Genomic DNA, 22,661 nt, shown 5'->3' on the forward strand with positions numbered 1-22,661 from the left:
ATCCTTTCTTGATACCATTTATCAAAGTTTCCTCCAAGCAGGCTTTTATGTTTCTAGGTTTTCATGACTAAAAGCTACACAAGGGTGTTCCCTAGTAACACTATGCAACCTAATAAAAACCTGAGGGGCTCCTCAGGGTCAAATGGGCAGAATCTAGAACACCTAAGAGAGCCCCTTTCCTATTTTATTGTCTTACCCAGAAGTCTTTTTCCTTACCCATTAGAATGTAAACTCCTTGAGAGTGCAGACTGTCCTATTTTTTGTCTTTGTATTCTCAATACTCAGCAGATTATTCTGCACATAGTAGGCACCTGATGAATATTTATGGAGTTGTATTAACTCATTTTGGGCTACTGAATTGAAATATCACTTTGATCCTTGGGATTCTCAGAGGTATTTTCATTTTTAATATCTGCTCATAAGCCAATCTTTCCGTAGTATCAATTGTATTATTAAGCAATATGTTTGTCTATATAAACATTTAAATGTCAATCAATAAAAAGCTAACATTGAAGCAATCTTTTAAAACTTCTAACAAATAAAGCATATATTTTAAATCCTTGGCTAAATGAGAGTTTTATTGACAGTTCTCACTAATATGGAGTTCTGACTAGTCACTTTAAGAACTACTCATTGACATAAATTCTGCAATAAAAGATGACATAATCTCCTCAGAATTACATCCCTTTGCCATTTCTCTTCAGGTCACTCTAGCCACAACTATAACTAAGGAGGAACCATAGGATTTTTTTCCCTGACTGACAACCAGAAGTCACTGAATGTTAATACTTATCATTCCTTTATCTAGTCATCTTCAACCTCAAAATTCTCTGCCTGCCCTGTGCCAATCAGTCTCATCCTAGGGTCATTTCCCCTCCCTACCTGTAAGGGATGAAAATTCAACAGAATTTTCCCAAAGTGTCAGATTTCCTATTCATGGCTCTGCATAGAAACTTAGAAGGATTTTTTCTCACTCATCTATTCTCAGGACAGACACCAGTAACACAAGCAGTCATATTCAAGGACAAACTGACCTTGTTTTTAACACATTAAAACATACATACAAACAACCCAACAACAACAACAAAGGATTCCCAATGGTTATCTCAAGAAATGTATATAAAGAAATTTGTGTTCTTCAGACATTTACTAGCTCTGTGATCACTGACAACTCAACCTCTTGGACCCAAGCAACTCTCTAAGACTACAGGCTGTAGACCACTTTCTGATCTGCACCTGCAGAAGGACTTGTCGTCCCCTCTATTGATGGTATCACAGATCTACCCTCTCTCCCCACAAAAAAAATTATCCACTAAGATTTTCTGTGTTAACTAATGATAATAGTTCACATTATGGAACATTTTAAGGTTTATAAAACTTTCCTAATAACAAACCTGTGAAGTAGAAAGTATAATTATGATTATCTCCATTTTATAAATGAGGAAACCAAGGCATTAGGAGGTTAATAGAATTGTCAGTGATCATATAGCTAGTAAGTGTCTGAGGCAGAATTAAAACCTAGGTCTTATGATTCAAATTTAATTGCCCTTCCCAATTTTCATTTGCTTTCTTTCTTTTTTTATTTCCTTCACTATTTTTGTTTGTTTTAATTTTGGAAATTAGATGAAAAGTGATCTGGTTGTAGTCAGTCACCCAAAGTTTCATATAGGAAGTTACTAGAGACATTGCTGTTTATGGTTCTCCAAATATAAAAGCTTATTAGTTCCATTTTTTAAAGAGTTCTGATGTGATAAGAACATCTCATTTCATAGAAAGACGCTTTCTTTCATTCACATTTTCCCAATTTGTCATGCAAGGAGAAGGAGCTGTCAAAAGAAAAAACGAATTAAAAATATTTTCTTATTTTTGACAAAGTATTAAGAACATTTGTTTTTAATTTTTGAAGGAGACATTCCTTTAGGGTAAAATTAGTTTAAATGAGTGTAACTAATCAAAAGGGCAGTAGGCAATTGGGAATTTTATTTGAACTTTTTTGACCTTCCCTTCATATTATTCAGTTTTCACTTTCATGTCTTTTTTTTTTGACTGAGGTAACCTGTATACCAAGAGAAAGGCTACCCTCTTGTTTTTGGCTTAAGAATCAAATACAGAGGCTTAATTTATTTCTCCTGATCCTGCCTTGTCTCTCTCATCTGTGTCTCCCTTCACTCTTCTTTCTGAGTATGTACAATGTATTTTGACAACAATCTATATCCATTGTAAAAATGTCAAACAATTCAACCCCAGATACCTGGGAAAAAAGGGTCATTATATACCAAGGAGACAGGATTCCTTTTGCTTTTTTTATTTGGGGGCTACTGTTAGAAGAGTTGGAGAAACTAGGTCTGAAAGACTGTCAGGTGGCATTTACAATTGTAGGAAGTGGTGACAAAAAGGTTAAGAAAGAAGGAAAAGCTACAAACTTGATAGAAGCCTCAAATCCCCTCATGGCCAAAAATAGAGCTACATCAAGATCTGCTAAAGTGAGTGAAATATGAATGAGAAAGGCATTTTGCAGTCTGGCTTGGATTCTATTGTAAATGGAAGACCAACCTTCTGAACCTCACCTCTATCCCTGCCCCCAAATGAGAAACCTGGCATTACTTACTGATATAGGCCTTTTATCAGCATAAACTAATCATGCTGTAAACTTTGGAGCAGAAAGTGTACGTACTTGTTAGAACTGTCATTGGTTTTGTTTCTCAATTGTGAGAAAATGTTACCTTCTTGGGAGAAGTATATTTCTTCCATAAGGTATGATCTATAACATGATAAAATGTCCTTTCTGCATGTTAGGAATTTCAAGATGTAATTTATTGAGGAAAGAGGACTTGCCAATACACCTCATCCTCAATGGTATGTTTTTCAAATTGTGGGTGTACTTGAATGGATGTCTTTTTTCACAAGTCAAAAGACTGATATGGTGTTTTTGTAGGGGAAATGGGAAATCCAGCCAAATGCTTCAAAATTGCTGCTTTTTATATTAAGCCATCAAATCTTTGCTCCAATTCCCCAACACAGGTCCAAATGGCATCAAGGAGCAAAAATGTTCATATCAGATAATCCAAATTTCCCAACTTTAACTTCCCTTCAATTTTTCTTTGAGAAGAAAACTAGAATAATGATTTAAATGATTTTTAATTCCCACTCGTTTTATGTAGTGACTTTAAAAAAGAGAAATAAGATGTAGACTGTACAACTACATTACTTCTTTTGCACACTGCATTTCAGAGGCTGTAGTTACCAAATATGTGCTGAGCTTGCATTTTCTTGAATAAGTAATGAAAAATGTGGCGTTAAAAAGCCTTGCAACTGACTATTAAGAAAATGAAGGTGATGTGGTTCTACCTCAAAAATGTCTTTGTTTTTGTTGGTTAATGAACAATGATACTTTTCTCTTATGAGCTGAGCCATGTATTTTTCATGGGTCTCTGTTCCATTTAGACCTCATCAGACAAAGGTGGAACCATATATACACAGAAAAAAAAAAGCTGTATGTTTATGTTAGGAATGCAAGGTCAGATAAGCTCATTATAATGGTAATGCATTCTTTTCCTTTCTGCTTCCCCATCCTCACTCCTTCTCTCCCTTTTCTGTTGCCTTTGAAAAGTTCTTAAAGGAATGAAGGGAAAACAAACAAACAAATAAACAGTATAGCAGTAAATATGTTTGTGTATGAGATTGGTTAAGTAAAATGTGAGGTTTAGCAGAAGGTTATATGTGGGGTTTTAATACAATTACACAAGTAAATTGTGGATTTCCTGTTAAAATTAAGTCAAAACAAGATTTCTTTCTATTCTAGAAGAAAACTTTAAAGCTAAGAGCAAATAACATATAATTCTTTCAATATTCTGTTAACTTCTTGCATTTGTGAATCATGAGAACAATGTGTCTGTGCTCATTCTTAGCTTTATTTATGCAACATTTTGATATTATTCAATGATATTTAAATGACTCTCCATATTGCACGTATCGTATGTTTTGATAATTTGGAGGCTTCTCCATCATCCTTTAAATTAGCATGTTACATCATTAGTAATATTATTATATTATAGTCTCAGAAGTCTGATCACATCTAAAGACATGTCTCTGATTCATCTTTTTTTTTCTAGAATGTCCTTCTTAGGAAGATATATATAGCTGGAAGGATATCATCATCAATAAGTTCATGAATCTTCTGGAATATGTGAGTATGTATTATGTACCTGAATGACCTTTAAAACCACAAGTAAAGGTTATACTCATCTTCTTTCACTCTCCCCTCCCTCAATTGTAAAGCAACACTGAAGCAAAATATTAGGAATTAGTGGTAGTCTACGTCGAGGTCTTTTTTGGTAAACAGTTTCCCATTTTTTCTTATTTTTGATATAAGTAATTAATTTAAATAGGTCAGTTTGGATTTGCCCTATGAATTTTTTTTTCTTTTTATTTTTCTTCTCATTTGGTATTGATTTGATCTATATTCTATCTGGCTGATGGTCCAATTATACACAAAGATTTGATTTGACAAATTTTTCTTATATAAGTTTCTAATCATTTCTGGTCCATTAGAATATACTCAATTTCATTATGTGTGTGTGTGTGTGTGTGTGTGTGTGAATGTGATATTCAGTACTCCTTATATCTTATGCCTCCCAATTCTCATATTGAAGAAAGCATGAGTCATCTTACCATTTAGCTACAACTTTTCCTTCTGGTCTCACTTTTCTGTGTCTTCAATACTTAACAAAATACCTAGCACATAGTAGTTTAATAAATGTTGTTTGATTAATTAAAAAATTTGATCTCTTCTATTATGCATAATGAAGAGTCTTTGATATTAATAGGGGTTAAGGGGCATGTCTAAAGTCCCATAGTGAGTATGTAGCAAGTGACCACAGGCCTAGAACCCTAGAGTCCTGAGAGCTAGATCACTGCTTTTTCCATTAGATTATTCTATTTCATAAATACTCAGATTTCTACTTATGAAATTGCTTTAGCCTTCAATATTTCATATTCTCTTTCTATTTCTGACTAGATCAAGCATTCTTCAGTATGATTAATATGGAGTATCAGATTAAAATAGTATAATCAACTCACCTATTCCTTTGTTCGTGATTTTCCTTTTTGAAGTTTTCCTACAAAATCTTTAGGCTTTCCATTGTTTCAATACTGAAGTCCATGCAGCAATAGTATTTCTTATCAGTGCTAGAAAAGTTGAGATAATCTAGTCAAAACTTTAACCAATTCAGGAATTCAGTCTAAAACAAACCACACAAACCTAATGATTCAGGCTCTATTTAGAGATCTATGTGGCAAGCAACTCAACTATCTCTCAAGAGAACCATTTTACTTTTGTACAACTCAATTATTAGGAAGTTTTTTCTTGTGTTAAACCACAATCTAATTCTGAGGAAACAAGGTATTGGGGTGGACACAGTTCTATACTTGGAGTCAGGAAGACCTGAGCCTGAATTCTAGCTCAGATCCTCACTAGCTTTGTGACCCTGGACAAATTACTTAGCCCTTAGAATTAGAAAGTACTGAGAATTTTTTTTTCCCGTTTGTGAAATAGGTATAATAATGGCACCTCCCTTTCAGGGTTGCTATGAGAATCAAATGAGATCATGTTCATAAAGTGGTTTGCAAAACTTAAAGTGCTAGGGGCAGCTAGGCGGTGCAGTGGATAGAGCATGGCCCTGGATTCAGGAGGACCTGAGTTCAAATCAAGCCTTAGACACTTGACACTTACTAGCTGTGTGACCCTGGGAAAGTCACTTAACCCCAATTCTGAAAGGAAAAACAAAACAAAGAAAAAACTTAAAGTGCTATATCAATGCTACTATTATTATTATTATTATTATCTCTCATTTTTTGTAATTTCCAAACATCACTGATTCTAGTTATGACTTCTTGGGTCAAGTGGAACAAGTTTAATCTTTCCTACATGACAGCACTTGAAATATTTTAAGATTGTTACCCTCCTTCATTTTTCTCCAACACATGTAAAAAAATAACAAACATTCTGTAGACTACTACATCTCACATTCCTTACACTGTTCCTCATATGACATGGTTTCACTTCCTTTCATCACCTTGGTTACTATTCTCTGGCTGTGATGCAATTTGACAATGTTCTACCTAGAATGTGTTACCCAGAAGTGAACATAAGGCTCTAGATGTATTCTGAGTAGGCCAGATTACAGTAGGACTATGGCTTCCATCTATACATTATTGTGGCCCCAGACTACATGAACATTTTGGCTACTATATCCCACTTCTGACTCATATTAGGTTGGTAGTCCAACAGATTCCCCAAATCTTTTTTCATTTGAGCCACTTCCTACCTGTGCTTCCTCCATCTTGTCTTATCTAGTTATCTCTCTTGAACCCAACAATAGGCTTGGATGCTTTTTTTTTGGTCCAGATTTGTGATTTCATCAACATAGGGAGCTTCTACTCTCTTTTTATTAATGAGGATCAATAACTTCTTTGTGACTTATAGTCTTGCCTGGAACTTGTAGATAGATTTTTTTTCAGAGGCAGGACTTGAAGGTGTCTCTAGAGTTTGGTCCCTTATCTACTGTGACATGCTATTTTATATGTCATCATTAAATTTCAGCTTATCAGCTTTATTCTGCCATTCTGGCCTCATGAGAACTTTTTCAATACCAATGCTGTCATTCCACATTTTAGTTCTCCTTTCCCACTCTGAATCATCAGCAAACGAGAGTCCTAACACCTATATCTTCGTCTAAGCAACAGACAAAAATAAAATGTTTCACAGAAGAGAGCCAGAACCTATCTCTTGAACATGGAGAAGGCATTAACACAGAGAACAGAAAATACCCAGAACTTTCTTTACCAACGTTAACAGTGGTGGTGAATTCCAGAGATAAGGTCATGAAAGTGAATGTTATCATCATAAAGTCTTTAAATAGGAATGATCAATTAATTCTGCTTGGCACCCTCTAATGCTTATCTTCATAACAATCATTTTTAAATCCCATATCTTATGCCATTCAGAAAAAAAAACTTTCCAACTGACCGACATACAGAAAAATGTTTTTTTCTTTTAAATAAAAAAAAAATGGAGAGAACTGGTTTGTCTAGCAGTAGTTATAACAATTCCTCGACCCAATGGATCTCTTTACTCTGTCTCATAAGTTTCAAATAATCAGATTTACTGATGTCTGGCACTTAACAGCAAAAATCATTGTTTGGCCTGGTAATTCCTGCCATGGTTAGATTGCTGTAAGTCCCTAATAGTGCATCAGAGATGAATTTGAAAGAAGGGGAAAATATAACACGGTCTCTCCTCTTCAATCCTTCCTTTATTCCACATCTGGCCAATATTAGACTGAGAAATGAATGAGCAGTAAACAGTTTTTGAGAGGAAGTTGTAGTCAGGCAGTGGTAAGGAGCTTGGTAGAGAAGGAACACCAAGAGCTTTGTGATGTGGTGGAAGGGGAGTGAAGAGAGTGGTGAGGAAAGCATTTAAAGAGGTACTTGGGGAAAAATCTCTCAACTGGGGAGTGGCTCCCAGTGTGCATGAATAATTTGCTATGTGGATAAGGCACAAATGGGAAATTGACACTCATATTACTCTGGAGCCAAAATGATGAAATAGAACTAGGGAGCAATTTTTCTTCTGTGTATCTTTTTTCATAGTCAATCTTGGATAGTTGGAATTAAATTCTCACAGATATCATAGATACTCAGGAATTTCTAAACTATTTAAAAGTATTCTTGGTACATAACTGAACGTCATTTTTATTTCTGGAAACATTGAAGCATATTGATGGTCTGTTGGCTGTGCATGCTGGCTGCTCTGTCTGACGTTTGCATGAATAATGTCTAAACCACTGTGGCAAGATTGGATGGGACCCAAAGTTTTGGTGGATTTTGTTTGCTATGGCTGCTTAATATAGTATTGCAAGCTGTTCTTCAGAGTCATATAAGTTGTCTGCAATGAATGAACCAACTAAATGATATTTCTTATGGAAATTTAACCCTAGAATTCATTCCTCTAACTTCACTCTGTACTGTATGCATCCCTTTCTTATGGGACTTATTTAGGCAACAATAGTGTATAGGATCATAGGATTTATCATTAGAAGAGACTTTAGGGATCATCTAATTCACAGTCCTCCTTTTGCAAAGGAAGACTTTGAGTCCCAGATTTCTCAAGAGATTTGTCCAACATCATGTAGTGAATGGCAGATCTGGTATTTGAACCCAGATAAATCTGAAATTTGAATCCAGGTCTTTTGATTCTAAATTCTTAAGGGCAGGAACTATATATTATTAATTCAAATCTCTTCCACCAAATTCCAGTTCTTAGTAAAGGCCTTGCATATGACAAAAAGATCATCAAATACTTGTTCAATTGTATGAAATAGGTTATTTATTTATTTCATTTTTTCTTATACATATTATCCTTCCCTCAAAAGAAAGAGGCAACATGTGTAGTTGATAAAGTTTGGGAGTCAGAAAGACCTGGATTTAAATCTCACTGACAAAACTTAGTAGTTATGTCAAAATCGCCAAATTATTTCACCTCTCTGTGCCTCAGTTCACTCCTCTAAAACATAGGGAGATTGGATTTAATGATCTTTCAGATTCTTTCCAGTTGTAAATCTAAGGACAGCTTGATAAGACTTATTCCACTTATCTCATCATTTCCATAGTTCCATTTTATGGGGGTAGAACACCTATGTTCTATAATTTCCTTGAAATTGCTCTCTAAAATTTTCCTCCAAGCCAAATTTGTTAAATTGAAAATCACTTCCCATTCATTTTATTCTTAGGAAATGTGCTTAAGTAGTTTGAGTTAAAGGAACTATTAATTGAATTTCTACATATGGAGTGGTGCATGTAATTGTGGGGTTGTGAGTCTAATGTGGATTTTGCCATTTTCTATTATTGTGTTGACCCAGAACATGTAAGTGGATCTGGATTCCACGTACAGGAAAGACTATAATGACATTGTTCACTGAACCTAAAATCATGCTTGCTTTCTTTTATGCATGTATTCATTATGTGTATTTTTTCTTCTCTTGGATTACCTTCACATTGCATCAACAGATAAACACACCAATTACATAGTCATCCTAGCTATAATAAAAATTTCAATTTAAAGTATTTAATGGAACTTAATAGAAAAGAAAAAGCACAACAGAGCTATTGAATTGACACATACTGTACTGCTGCCTCCCACTTTTTAAAGATGAAGAGAACAAAGTATATAAGGTATTCACGGTCTGAAAGGGCATCCAAAATGGGGTAAAAGATAACACAGTGGCCTTGTAGTACTTCAAAATGTAGTAGGAAAGTGCTTTGTATTCAAACCAATTAAACAAACATGTATTCAAGGTCTCTTGTGCAAAGATATCCTGGTAGGCACTGGGAATGCAGAGCAAAAAATTAAACAGGTCTTGCTCTAAAGAAGGATGGATAGAAAGATAGATAGATGAATAGTTAAATGAATGAAAAGGAAGGAAGGAAAGAGGAATGGTGAGGACATACTGCTAACTTTATATAATGCTTACTATGTACCAGACACTGTACTAAGCTCTTAAAAATTATTATCCCATTTGATCTTCACAACAACCTTCCCAGGTAAGTGCTATCATTACCATCATTTCACTGATGATGAAACTGAGGCAAACAGGGGGTGGGGAGTTGTAGGAGGGAGGAGGAAGGAGGGAAGGTGTTAAGTGTCCAAGGCCAGATCTGAACTCAGATTGTCCTGATTCCAGGACTGATTCTCTATTTATTTTTCAACCTTGCCCATTTGCCTGAAGTGAATGCCCCAACTTCAGGAGTGAGGACTAGAAAGTAAGAAGCATTTACAGGAAAGTGAAAAGTTCTTGGCATGAAAGTAGGACTAAAGATTACTAACAAAAGAGAGATCATTTAGGTAAAGCTTTTTTTTTAAATGATTGAACTGGTAATACACATTTTGCCTTACTTTTCACCCTTATCCTTTCTTTTTATTTGCTGTTTCCAGAATATTTTTCTACTTCTCTTTTTATTCAAACATTTAAAAACCCCTTAGTTATACTGTAATACCACACTATCAGGAATTGCCCTGTCCAAAATGGGAAATAACTATCCAAAAAATTCCATAAGTCTCAGGCTTCAGATGATTCATGAGTCCCATTATTTATTTAATTCTGTAAATGTTAAGTTATACAAATCAAGTTTCCTTTTTAGTATTTGATTTAAAGCTGGAATAGCTCTTAAAGATACTTTACTATACTCTAGCTCTCTCCTTTTACATATAGGCAAACTTAGAAGCCCTGACGAATTAAGTCATTTGCCAAATTCGTACAGGTCATACTACCTGGGTATAACAGAGCACCAGGTGCTCTTATCATACTCCTACACAATAAACTCCATTAGCTCCCTATCACTGCCAGGATCAAATATGAAACCTTTTTGACATTCAAAGCCTTTCAAAACCTGACCCACCCTATATTTCCAGTATTCTTACTTTACCTCTACTTGATCTATTTTTAAAATTCAATTTTCACTTCACTAAACATTTATTAAGTGCCTACTATGTGCCAGGCATTCTGATAAACAGTAACTTTACAAAAAGAAGCAAAAAGCAGCCCCTGTCCTCAAGGAGCTTCAATCTAATGGAAGGTTTTATCATACAGTGTTCAGTGTTTCTGTAACATTATTAAAAAGGGGATTGGCTCTTTTCGGTAAAATTAATAACAAAGGAAACAGAAACCTAGTATCTTGCTGATATTAGAAAGGTCAGAGTGAAGAATTGGAAAATAATACTTGACTACAGGAGGGAGGTAAAAGAGAACTAGTTCTGTAACTAGCAGTAACTGGTTTCCATTATATCAAAGGGGCAGCTAGGTGGCACAGTGGATAGAGAACCAGGCCCGGAGTCAAGAAGACCTGAATTCAAATTTGGCCTCAGACACTTACTAGCTCTGTGACTGGACAAGTCACTTAACCCTATTTGCCTCAGTTTCTTCATCTGTAAAATGAGCTAGAGAAGGATCTTTGCCAAGGTACTCCAGTATCTTTGCCAAGAAAACCCCAAATGGGTCACAAAGAATAGAATGTAGCTGAAATCACTGAACAACAGCACAGCATCGTATCAAAGATAAACTTTCAGGGCAAGGGAGCATGATATATCATGCTATAGAAGATATTTTACCAACTTGGTTTTAGAGGAACCAAGGCAATTTTTTTTTCTTTTCAGAGGTTTGAGAAGAATATACTTAGGTAAGGAAGGCCTAAGAATAGTGTTTGGAATTGCTAAAGTCAGCAACATCTAAGTAGACTACAGTAGTGCTTAGGCCTCAACAATGATGATGATGATGATGACGATGATGATGATGATGATGATGATGATGATGATGATGATGATAATGTATGGCACAGCAGACAAAAAAGAGACCTTGAAGCCATGAAGATCTGGGTTAAAGTTCTATACCTGAAACACAATGAATACATGATCTTTGCCAGGTCATTTAGCTCCTTATTGTTCTAGATGACTATTTTAGAACATAAATTACAAGTTACTCCATTAGGATTTGAACCAAAACATCTTATTAACCACATGATGAATATGGAAGACATAACTGTATATGGAGCTGGCAAAAAAACCAAAAAACCCCCAAACAAAACAAGACCCTCAAATTAAATAGCTCCTTGATAGATTCTTTCTCCAGTGATATAAAAATGTCATTTCAACTTGATACATGTAAAATACTTAACATACATTGAGTTAGGATGGAAACTAAAAACTTGGAGATTAAATTGGAGATCACATTGAACCAATGGATGAAGTTACTTACAAATTACTTGATCTCCCTGCAGGTAAGCCAGATCAATTATAGAAAAGTCAAAGAAAGGCTAAAGACTTTAAATATTTCCTGGTATTATGAAATATAAGCTGAATAACAATACTCTTTAAGCAGGTATGACCTGCATAACAACATGCTTAATGAAAACTTTCAGAACTTTAAATGGACCATAAAAATTTTGGAATGTATCCTAATTAATACCTGTACAATATTAACAAAACTTTTGGCCTCACATAGACTTAAACAGATGAGCATTTGACTAAAAAATAGGAAAAGGGGGCAGCTAGGTGGCACAGTGGATCGAGCACTAGTCCTGGAGTCAGAAGGAGGTGAATTCAAATCTGGATTCAGACATATAACACTCACTAGCTGTGTGACTCTGGGCAAGTCACTTAATCCCAAATGCCTCACATAAAAATAAAAAAAAATTAAAAATAGGATATTCTCAGAACTCATCAAACATAGGTTGAAAAACCTTCAGATATTATTTTACTTTTAGAAAAAGCAGAACCTCACTTCATAGAACAAATAGACTAGTAATGTACATGTATTTGTTGGAAGTGATTTATCATCTGATAGAGTCCATGGAATGACTGAGATCCAAGAGTAGAATCTAAAGGCTCTCCATGTCTGGCATGCTATTTTCCTTGTTAGAATATAATCTTCTTACATGGGGGCTATTTCACTTTTTTCTTTGAATTCTTAGACTTTAGTATTCAATCAATACTTGATTGCATGATTAATCTGAAGGCAAGTAGGCATTAACATGCTGATTAAGAAACATAGAACAAACTGATTAGTCATGAAGTCTTATAGAAAAAAGTGGGGTTCACTATAGCAATTCAGTACTAGGGGTAATGTCATTAGATCCAGCAGAAGGATCTTTAAGAGTCTAGACTTAGTGATTAATGAGTTCATGCAAGGAAATGGTAAAAATAGCACAATACATTATAGTAGGTTGTGAAAATTTAGCAACTACTGGAATACCCATCACATAAGCTAGTGTATAGAATTATACATTAGAAGCTCAATAACTTTCATAGTCAGATAAGAAATAGTACTACTACAAATATAACCACAACACACCCTGGAAAATTTAACCAATAAACTGTAACATAACAAGACTATTATTATACAATGAACTTTGGTCCAAAATCACCTAGACATATTGATTCGTAAGACTTAAAAGCAATGTTTTTGATAGATGTTGCCATCTCAAACATTTATAAAATCCAAGATCCATGTAATGAAAAGCTTTTGAAGAATAGAGATCTGGCCAAGGAGAAGAAATTCATGGGAAGAACGGAAAAGGTGAATATATTTCCTTTTGGTCTGTTTCCTACTAGAGGTATTCTGAGAATGCTGTCAGTGAATGTATAGAGGATGACTTTATATCCCAATACTTTTATCAAATTACATGAAAATTATTTCATCCATCTGTGAAAATGTACAAAATAATTAAACATAAAGGAATGATAGCTATTATAAGACAGTTTTATTCTAGACCTCTTTGACAAAGACGAGAGGATTAATAACAACACACATTCCTATAACTCTTTAAAGTTTGGAAAACATTTCCCTAATCTCCACCATGCAAGGTAGATTGCTGTAGTCATTTCAGTCATGTCCAACTCTTTGTGATACCATTTCTAATTTTCTTGGCAAAGATACTGTAGTGGTTTATCATTTCCTTCAGCTCATTTTACAGATGAGGAAAATGAGGTAATTAGAGTTAAGTGACTTGCCCAGGGTCACGCAGCTACTAAGTGTCTGAGGCCAGATTTGAGATCACTAAGATGAGTCTCCCTGACTCCAGGCCTGGTGCTCTATCCACTTCACCACCTAGCTATTCATAAGGCAGATATCCTCTATATCCTCTTATTCTATATTGAAGAAACTGAGATCAAATGACTTGTCCAAGGTCATATTTCTAGCATCAAGATTAAATTGGAAGGACAGTTTCAGAAAAGTTGTCCCTTGGCTACATGTTCCAGTCTTAAGACCCCTGCTGTGGGAAAAGATTCTTTTCTCAGACAATGTCTCCAGATCTTAAACAAGTGGTCAGTAACATTGTAGTGGACTTATTCTCATCACTTAATGGAACAAAGATGACTTCCTTAAAGAGTATTTCATAAGAAATAACAAGCACATAGACTTCCTTTTTTTTTTTAGGCAATTTGGGGTTAACTGACTTGCCTGGGGTCACACAGGTATTAAGTGGCAAGTGTTTGGTCTGAGGCTGGATTTGAACTCAGGTCCTCCTGACTTCCGGGGCCAGTGCTCTATCCACTGCGCCACCTAGCTGCCCCCTAAGCATATAGACTTTCAAGGAGATATCTAGCTTACCAAAAAAAAAAATATTCTTTAAAATGGATATAATTTTAAAATGTAACTTTCAACAATAACCTTAAATATATACTTCAGAAACATGCCTACACATAATATAAAATTAGATTATAAAATAGTATGTCTCCTGGAGTCCTTTGGATTTGCTTTGAATGAGAACATATGGACATCCAGTTAGAATCCTAAAAATGAGGACAAAAAGAAGAGAGGTTTCATTCCATTTAAAGAAAAAAAATGAGTTCTAAAACTTGACAATTCTTTCCTGCTAGAAATGACAAAACAAATACTTAATCCAGTCATAGGGCCCATGTCTGCCCCCTTTTCTAAGAACTATAATTATAGGATTATAATGTTCCTCTTTCCAAATACCTATAAAGTATTGAAGTGTTCATAGATAATTATGATATCAGTAGCCTCTTAACACTAGGGTGAATAAGTCATATAATTAAAAGCTTAATTTGTCACCAGGCAGTACCTATGCCAAAGAAGACCCTTGATTACAGCAGGTGTCAGATATGACTTCCAAATAGTTTTCTTCAAATGCTTATATATTAATTGGATCTGTAATCTCAAAGTTTTTATTTTCCCTTCTAGCAATGCAACTTGAAATCAATGCATGTCTGTCCATTGTGTATGATTACTATAGTATGTGTCCTGCCATAAATTTGCCACAGAGGGTCCTTCCTTACTTTTCCCTGATACTCTAAAGAGACTAATGGAATACTTACTTTTTTGACCTATCTCTCAGCCTCACCATGATGAACCAATTTTCTTTTCCTACAGTATATTTCAAATAATATAAGAGACAGATGAGCATTTAATTGAGCATTTAGTTCCCATGCTTAAATTTTCCCTTGAAATTCATGTATCGCATTCTATATATTTCTGATAGGGAATTAATGTTTTTGGTGATAATTTAATGAAGAGTTTGCTTTTTGGGAAATTTGGAGCTTCTGCTATTCAGACTTAGGATGGTTCAGGGCTCAGTTACCTGAAAGAAAAGACTACAATATAACAGCAGATACTTTCAACTCCAGAGAACAGGGTCTAAAAAACCTACTTAAAATTCTGAGAGAAATGCTTGACACAATTGACACTTTTAATTGATATATGTCACATGAAATATGTATATTTGATACATATAATATATTATACATGAGCTATGTAATATCATATGTGTATTTAATGCTGGTATTAATTATTTAAGAGAAACCTAAATAAGAATTTTTTTTTGTTTTGTTTGGTCTTATATCATTCAAAGCAAACAATTGTGGAGATAGGAGGAGTAGAAGCAGCGCAGAGGACAGTATATGAGGGGATGGGATTGCAAGGGACACAGATGCCAGCCCAAACACAAATATAGTCACTATAGGAAAATATGCAGCCCTCTTTCTTCCCCTGTTCTTTATAGCCTATAATATGACCACACTTCTTCCTCTCACTTTCCTGTGTTTGCTTTCTCCAGAATCCTCCTGAGAGACCTGGGCTGGTACAGGGACAGTGATCTTCAGACCTTAGCAGAGAGGAGGCATGTCACCATGTCAATACCTGAGGCAAAACACTATCCATCTTATACTAGTTGTAACTCTGCTGATTAGCAGTGCTAAAGTATCAGCTTAGTAGAGTATCACTCAGATAACTGATACCCTCAAGCAACAGACACTACAGTAAAGTCTGGAAGTCCTAGGTAGAAATCAAGACTAGAAGTAAAGATTTGCAGAGACAAACTATTTTTTAAGCCTTCCTTAGAAGTCTATTTTATTAGTTAAGAGATTGAGATCCAACTTAAATTTTTAAAAATAAAATACCTATTTTAGTAAGTACCTTCTTACTGCTACCTTGTTTTATAGATACAGTATTAGCTTCTTCCTTTCCTCCTCAAGTTTTGTTTTGAGATTACCTGTCATTTTTCATGGGATCCCAAAGGTTTCAGCTTCCTATCTATTTGAAGTTTTATGAATGGGTTTAATTTCCCCCTTCAGTTAGTCCCGTTTCTGCAAAGCTGTCAGAAAGAATTTGAACTTTTTTTGTTTGTTTGTTACTTGTTTTCTTTTTATGATTTCTTTTTGAAAATTATTGACACTTAAGCTTGATCAGTCTGGTGATTAACTTGAGGATTCATTTGTGTATGCATTCAGCAAACGCAGTTGGGCATAATGGAAGGTAGGGACATAGTTCACAGAATCAAAGAATCAGATGCTTAGAATTGGAAGAGAATTTAAAGGCCATCTAGACCAACCTAATCATTTTGCAAATGAAGAAAAAAACTGAGGCATACAAAGGGGAAATCTTGTCCCAAGTCACAAAGGTTATAATTGGCAAGGCTAGGATTCATGCTCAGATCTACTGACTCCAAATATAGCACATTGTTCGATTGCTGTTCTGATAAATCTATGCAATGGCTCCATTACCTAAGTGGATTAATTAATTCTCAGTTAATCAGATAATTCCATTCCATAGCCATAATAATTAATGGTGGAGTAAATCTCAGTAGCTATACAGAAAAATTCAGGAACTTGAAATTGATAAGATCTTACTGTAATCGTTCTTCAGTAGCTTTAACCTTTGTCCCTACCTAAATCCATCATGATAGCTACAAACAGCTTCAATAATTTACTATTTAAAGTTTCATCTTCTGACCTTTGATTCATAAGCAATGAAATGACTTAGAATCAAGGAACCAGGCCTTGAATCATGAAGTGAAAAAATGTTTGTTTGTTTCCCCCCCCCCATCATTTTAAGTAATAATTCTGAGGTTGATTCTGGCCTATACTGTGTGACACATTTTACAAAACAAGTTTTGGTACCTTTGAGTTTTGATCTCTGAACATAACCTATATATAATTATTATACTTAATGGCCTCACGTTCTAATAAAACCCTGCTAAAATAAGGAAATATAAAATATGCAGGCAGTCATTATTTAAGATTCTATTTCTATTCTGTTTTTTATTTCTATTCTATACATTCTATAATATTTCTATTATATAAGATTCTATCCGTTCTTGATCTAGCAAGCAGTGATTTATTCTTTTGTGTCCCCTATTAATTATAAAATTATAAAAGAATTGACTCCATGACTGTGTAATAAATGATTGTTATTATCACTTTAAAAAAATTGAACTAAAGTTCAAAGAATGAATTTCTTCTCCAAATATGCTTGACTCTATTCAAAATGTGATTACCATAGTTATCAGTGGAACATTGTAAAAATGGCAATTTTTACTTCTGCAAAAATAGTTTACTAAGTGGTTATGCTGGCTGAGTCTCTGAATTAATTAGGTTGTGGTTTGTTTGGTTTGCTCCTTGATTTGTTCTTATGTTAACAATTTCTAGGAACCTTTTTTTAAATCATTCTCTCTACATATCTATGCAGATCACAGATTAGCAACTCACCTCTAACTTATAGTTTTAACAATTTACAGAGTTGTAGTGTTACTGTTAACAGTGTTACACTGTTAACAGTGTTACAGAGAGATTAAGTGACTCGTCAATGGTTACGTAGCCTAGTATGTGTTAAAGAAAGGATGTAAACCCAGTTGAAGTTGAGTTTTCCTAGATTTTAGTAAGATTTTAAATAAAATTTCTCATACTATTCTTGTGTTGAAGATGGAGACATATAGAAGACCAGACACTATTATAACTGCATGGATTCACAGCTAGTTGGATGGTTTAACTCAAAGAGTAATTGTTCAATTTCAACAAGGCAGGAAGTCTCAAGTGTGTTAACATTTTATCAATGACTTGGATAAAGATATAAGGTGTCAACCATAACAAATCTGTAGATGACAAAAATCTAGAAAGAATACCTAACACATGGACAAGAGAATCAGGATCCAAAAGGTTTTGGCCAGGCTAGAGCTTTGGGCTAAATCTAATGAGATAAAATTCAATTAGAATGAATGTAAAGTCTCACACTTGGGTACAAATAATCGGCTTCACAAATACAAGTTGATGGAGGCATAGTTAGAGAGCCTTTATTCTGAGAAAAAAATATCTGAGGCTTTTAGTGGACTGAGAATTTGATGCATGGCAGGGAAAACAGCTGATGTGTTCTTGGGCTGCATTAAGAGAGGCATAGCTTTGATCTCTATCCTGCCCTTATCAGAACTCATCTAAAGTGTTCAGTTCTGGGCGTCACAGTTTAGGAATGAAATTGGAAAGAGTCCAGAGGAGGACAGACAGACTAGTGAAGGTCTTTGAGTCCATGTCACATGAGTATTGGGTGAAGGAATTGGTCATGGCTGGAAGGGACATGATACCTGTCTTGCATTTGAATCTTATTATGTCCTCAGTGCTTAGAACAGTGCTTGAGAAATGGTAGGTGCTTACTAAATGTTTATTGATTTATTGAAGGGCTGCCAAGTAGATGAGGAATTGGACTTGTTCTGTTTCACCCTAGAGAGCAGAAATTGCCATGGAAAAGTAGATTAGGCTGCCTTTAGAGTTGGTATGTCATCTTTAAAAGTTGATGGGTTCCCCATCCTTGGAGGTCTTCAAGTAGAGAGTGGATGCACATTTGTCAGTATGTGGTAGTGGGGATGCCTTTAGGAAAAGGATTCTTAACTTAGGATCCAGAGACCTCCTGAGGGGTTGGTGGAGAGATTTCAGGAGGTCTGTGAACATGTGTTTTTTTTAATTGAATAACTATTTCAATCTAATTGGTTTCCTTTATCATTTTCTATATTATATCTTATGCATTTAAATATTATTCTGAGAAGAGGTCCTTGGGCTTCACCAGACTGCCAAAGTAGTTCATGATGTAAGAAATGTTTAGAATCCCTATTTTAGAATTTAAGTTAGATTGGATGGCTGCTGAGGTCCCTTCCAACTCCCAACATTTTTGATTCCATGATTTTGTCTTTCTGATTCTAAGGCTGGCTCATTTTCCACTATTCTCCATTGCTACTCTTATGAGTTTTACTGGAAGACCAACCTGACTGTACTTTAAAGGGAATCACTGAGCTGGATAAATTTGAATCCCTGAATTGTCTAATGCTTCATGGCATTGCAGTGCTGTAGCATTTTATAACTCCTATCTGACCTGTGCTCTGATAGAATTGCATGAGATTTTACAGATCAAACCAAACTGTCTCTTGTACCTGTAATTTACCTATCTTATATTTATAAAACAAATAGGTTATTGTAATTGTCTAGCCATCCTGTCAAGCATAACTCTAGCTACCTCTTCCACGAAGCCTTCTTTGATTCCCTTAGTCAGCAGTGATTTTTCTTTTGCTGACATTATAAACCACTTTACATATATAGGTTTAAAAAGAAATTTATGTCTTTTTAAACTGTACCTGTTGGGGCAGCTAGGTGGTGCAGTGGATAGAGCACTAGCCTGAAGTCAGGGGGACCTGAGTTCAAATCCAATCTCAGACCAAACAACCTGACACTTAGTGGCTGTGTGATCCTTGGCAAGTCACTTAACCCCAATTGCCTAAAAATTAAAAAATAAATAAATAAAATAAACTGTACCTGTCATTTAATTGCTATTGGAAACAACTGGTGAAGAACTAATTCAGCAAATGTGACTTGCACCTTCTCTACAACTTAAAGTCTTAGAGAGTAGCTTGGAGTGCCATGACTTTTAGTAGCCAATCCAGCATTACCAGGTCATTATGTGTTAGAGACAGGATTTGAAATTAGGTGTGCTTTTTGATGGCTGGCTGCCCCTCATATAAAATGTTATGTACTTTTAATACATACTTTTGTATTAACATTCTAATGGTACTTTTGGAATGTAGAAAGATGTAGAGGACAGTGTCTGAGTGGATGCAGGACCTGAGTGGAAGAAGATGACCAAGAATTGGACAGGATGTAGAGATGGATGGGTTGCAATTGCACTGGGAAGGCAAGCATTCATATGGATGAGAGCTCAGATCCATTTAATAATTAAAGTTCTGAAAAAAGCTACATTTGTGTTCGTGTGAAATCCATCTCCTGAACTATAAATTCCCTGATGGTGAGGACTGCACCTTGGGCATACTTTGTATCTCCCCTAGAATTCTCTGTATGAAGTAGATGATTAATAAATATTTCCTGAGTTGAATTAACTGTGAGTATTTCCTTTCCTAAAATCCTTTCAATATTTCATAGGAAATCCTCTCTGCTACATATGCTTTGCTTTGCCTCCTCATTTTATGAGTCAGGAACCAGGTGGGTTAAGAATTTGGAAAAATCACAAAGACAACCAGAATTGCAACTTGGAGGTGGTGGTGGTGGTCAAGATGTGATTGAAGATTTTTCCCAGTGCCCAGACTGGAACATACTGGTAAAATGCTTGTTCTCCTGGCCACACTCTAGATAAGTTTATCTGACTTCCGTTCTCTGCTGTTTCTCTTTTCTTTGCCCAAGGCTTTAAAAAACACAAAACAAAACAAAACAACCCTCCAGTTCTTCTCCTGCATGGAATCAAGTGCAGATTTAGATCTGAGGCTAGATGGCATTTCTTACACATCCTTTTTGATAAGTATTACTTCATTTTGTCCTCTGATGTTAATTCTTTAGAAAATTTATTATGGGATTGGTTATTGTGTGGGAAACTTGCCCTAGATGGCAATAAGTACACATGGTATCTCCATGATCCTGTAACATCTAGTCAATTCAGTCACATTTTGATTGGTTTGATTGATGAAAGTGACTGGATCTTCTGGAATTATGTACTCATGCTAAAAGAAAGACTGAATATGCAAGCATGCTTTATTCTTTTTTCTTCTTCAGATTCTCATCATGTTTTAGAGACTCTTAGATTTGTGTTCAGGACATTTGAATAACACCCTACTGGGAAGGTCAATTAAACAGAGGGGAAAATGGCCAGCAGCTGCCAAAACCAGGCTGTTTCCCATCTCTCCCCTCCTTTAACTCTCTCTTACCTCTAATGTGGCCTCAGGAGAGACTAAGGCAAGGTTTAATCAGAAAGAGAATTAAAGCAAATAAGGGGAGAAATGTCTAACAGTGCTGCAAGCAGGGGAACAGAAATGGAAGGGAATCTGGAAGGAAATAAAACATTCTGGAAGACTGCCATAAACTTGTGCCAGCTTCTTCTTGAGGACAGTCAGTGTCCCTGCACATATGTGAGTACATAGGGCAAGAGAAAAATAACAGGATAGGGAAGGTCTATAATTATACTCTAGACACAGACAAATAAAAGGGACTCACTTTAACTAACCTCCGGGTTTGATTAATTGCTTGCTTATTGCAGAAGATAGAAGAGAGAAAACCAGCCTGTGATTTTAACAGAGAGAAGGAGGTAGCTGGACTCTTCTTAGTGGGATGGAAGTGATGCACTAAAAGTGTAACTATTTGGGATTTTGCTTATGCTCCTGATAGTCAGTGGTATGAAAACCTTGAGGTTTTCTTGGCTACAGCAGCTGTAGTGAACTATTTAGTACTTAGATGAGAATTTTCATCTTGTGTATTACTTTCCTTCCTATGGCTGTTTTGGAAGCCAAATTATTAAATGTTGATCATTACCCAATTCTACTATGACATCTCCTCAATAACTTAGCACCCTTGCATTGACACATTTTTAGTGATAGCTTAAAAGGTGTTCTTCATTACCTCTTGAGTTGAATAAATCTTTCTATTTTTATTCCTGGTGATTTATTTACTTTTAATCTGTATGGCCTAGAAGCTGTTCATTTAATTGCTCTGTGGCTCAGTTTCCTCATCTGTAAAAACAAAACAAAATCAGGATTTGATCAGGTAATCTTCAAAGTCCCTTCTAAGTCTAAATACTATAAAATATTTGCCAAATTCACTCCTATTGCTCAGGGCTAAAGTTAACTAGAGACATGGACCATCATTCGCTACTTTAATACCAAGAATTTAATAAGAAACACTGATATTGACAACATATTTCTGGATGTTATATGGTTAGATATTTGTGTGTCCATATTTGCTTCCCTTTGTTTCAGGACTTCAGGTCCCCTACCTGACTCTGGATATCCATTCCTTAGTTCCCTAGTCACAAATGCCAGACACTGTGTTAGGTGTCAGGGAATACAATGACAAATCTGAAATAATCCCTGCTGTCAAGGGAATTACATTCCAGGGGAAAAGGGCACAGTGTGTATACAGAGAAGTTAATATAAAGTATTTACAGAGTAATACAGCATAATTCTGAGAGAGAGGGAGAGCAAGAAAGAGAGAGACAGAATGAGAGAGTGAGAGAGAGAGCACTTAGAAAATTGCCAAGATTAGGAAAGGTAGACTATGACACCTGAGCTTTGCTTGAAGGAAGCAACAGAGTATTAGAGGTTGTGAGGAGGCAGTGAATTTTAGGTCCTGGTGTACATTCCCAGCTTCTGCAAAGGCACATGGGGAACAGCTTCTGAGATTCCTGTTTGACTGAAAAGGAAAGCATACGAAGGGGAAAGTGAAATAAAACTGGGAAGGTAGACATTAAGTGCAACAGACACTGCTGGAAAAACAGCTCAAAAACAAACTCTATTGACGATGGATCGATCAGTAGCGACATCATACATGAAGGACA

At 35.5% G+C, this 22,661-nt stretch overlaps 1 long non-coding RNA gene across 1 annotated transcript; it reads right to left on the minus strand.

Annotated features, from left to right (window-relative positions):
- Nucleotides 1-1,599: 1,599 nt before the first annotated feature.
- Nucleotides 1,600-6,036, minus strand: LOC110192029 (uncharacterized). Its single transcript, XR_002320061.1, has 3 exons — nucleotides 5,960-6,036; nucleotides 5,080-5,187; nucleotides 1,600-1,826 (listed from the first exon to the last, which is right to left on the minus strand). It is a non-coding gene; the product is annotated as an uncharacterized LOC110192029 (long non-coding RNA).
- Between the last annotated feature and the right edge of the window lie 16,625 nt (nucleotides 6,037-22,661).

Source organism: Phascolarctos cinereus, unplaced genomic scaffold, assembly GCF_003287225.1.
Source record: "Phascolarctos cinereus isolate Bilbo 61053 unplaced genomic scaffold, phaCin_HiC Scaffold_5;HRSCAF=322, whole genome shotgun sequence".
Taxonomy (NCBI): Eukaryota; Metazoa; Chordata; class Mammalia; order Diprotodontia; family Phascolarctidae; genus Phascolarctos; species Phascolarctos cinereus.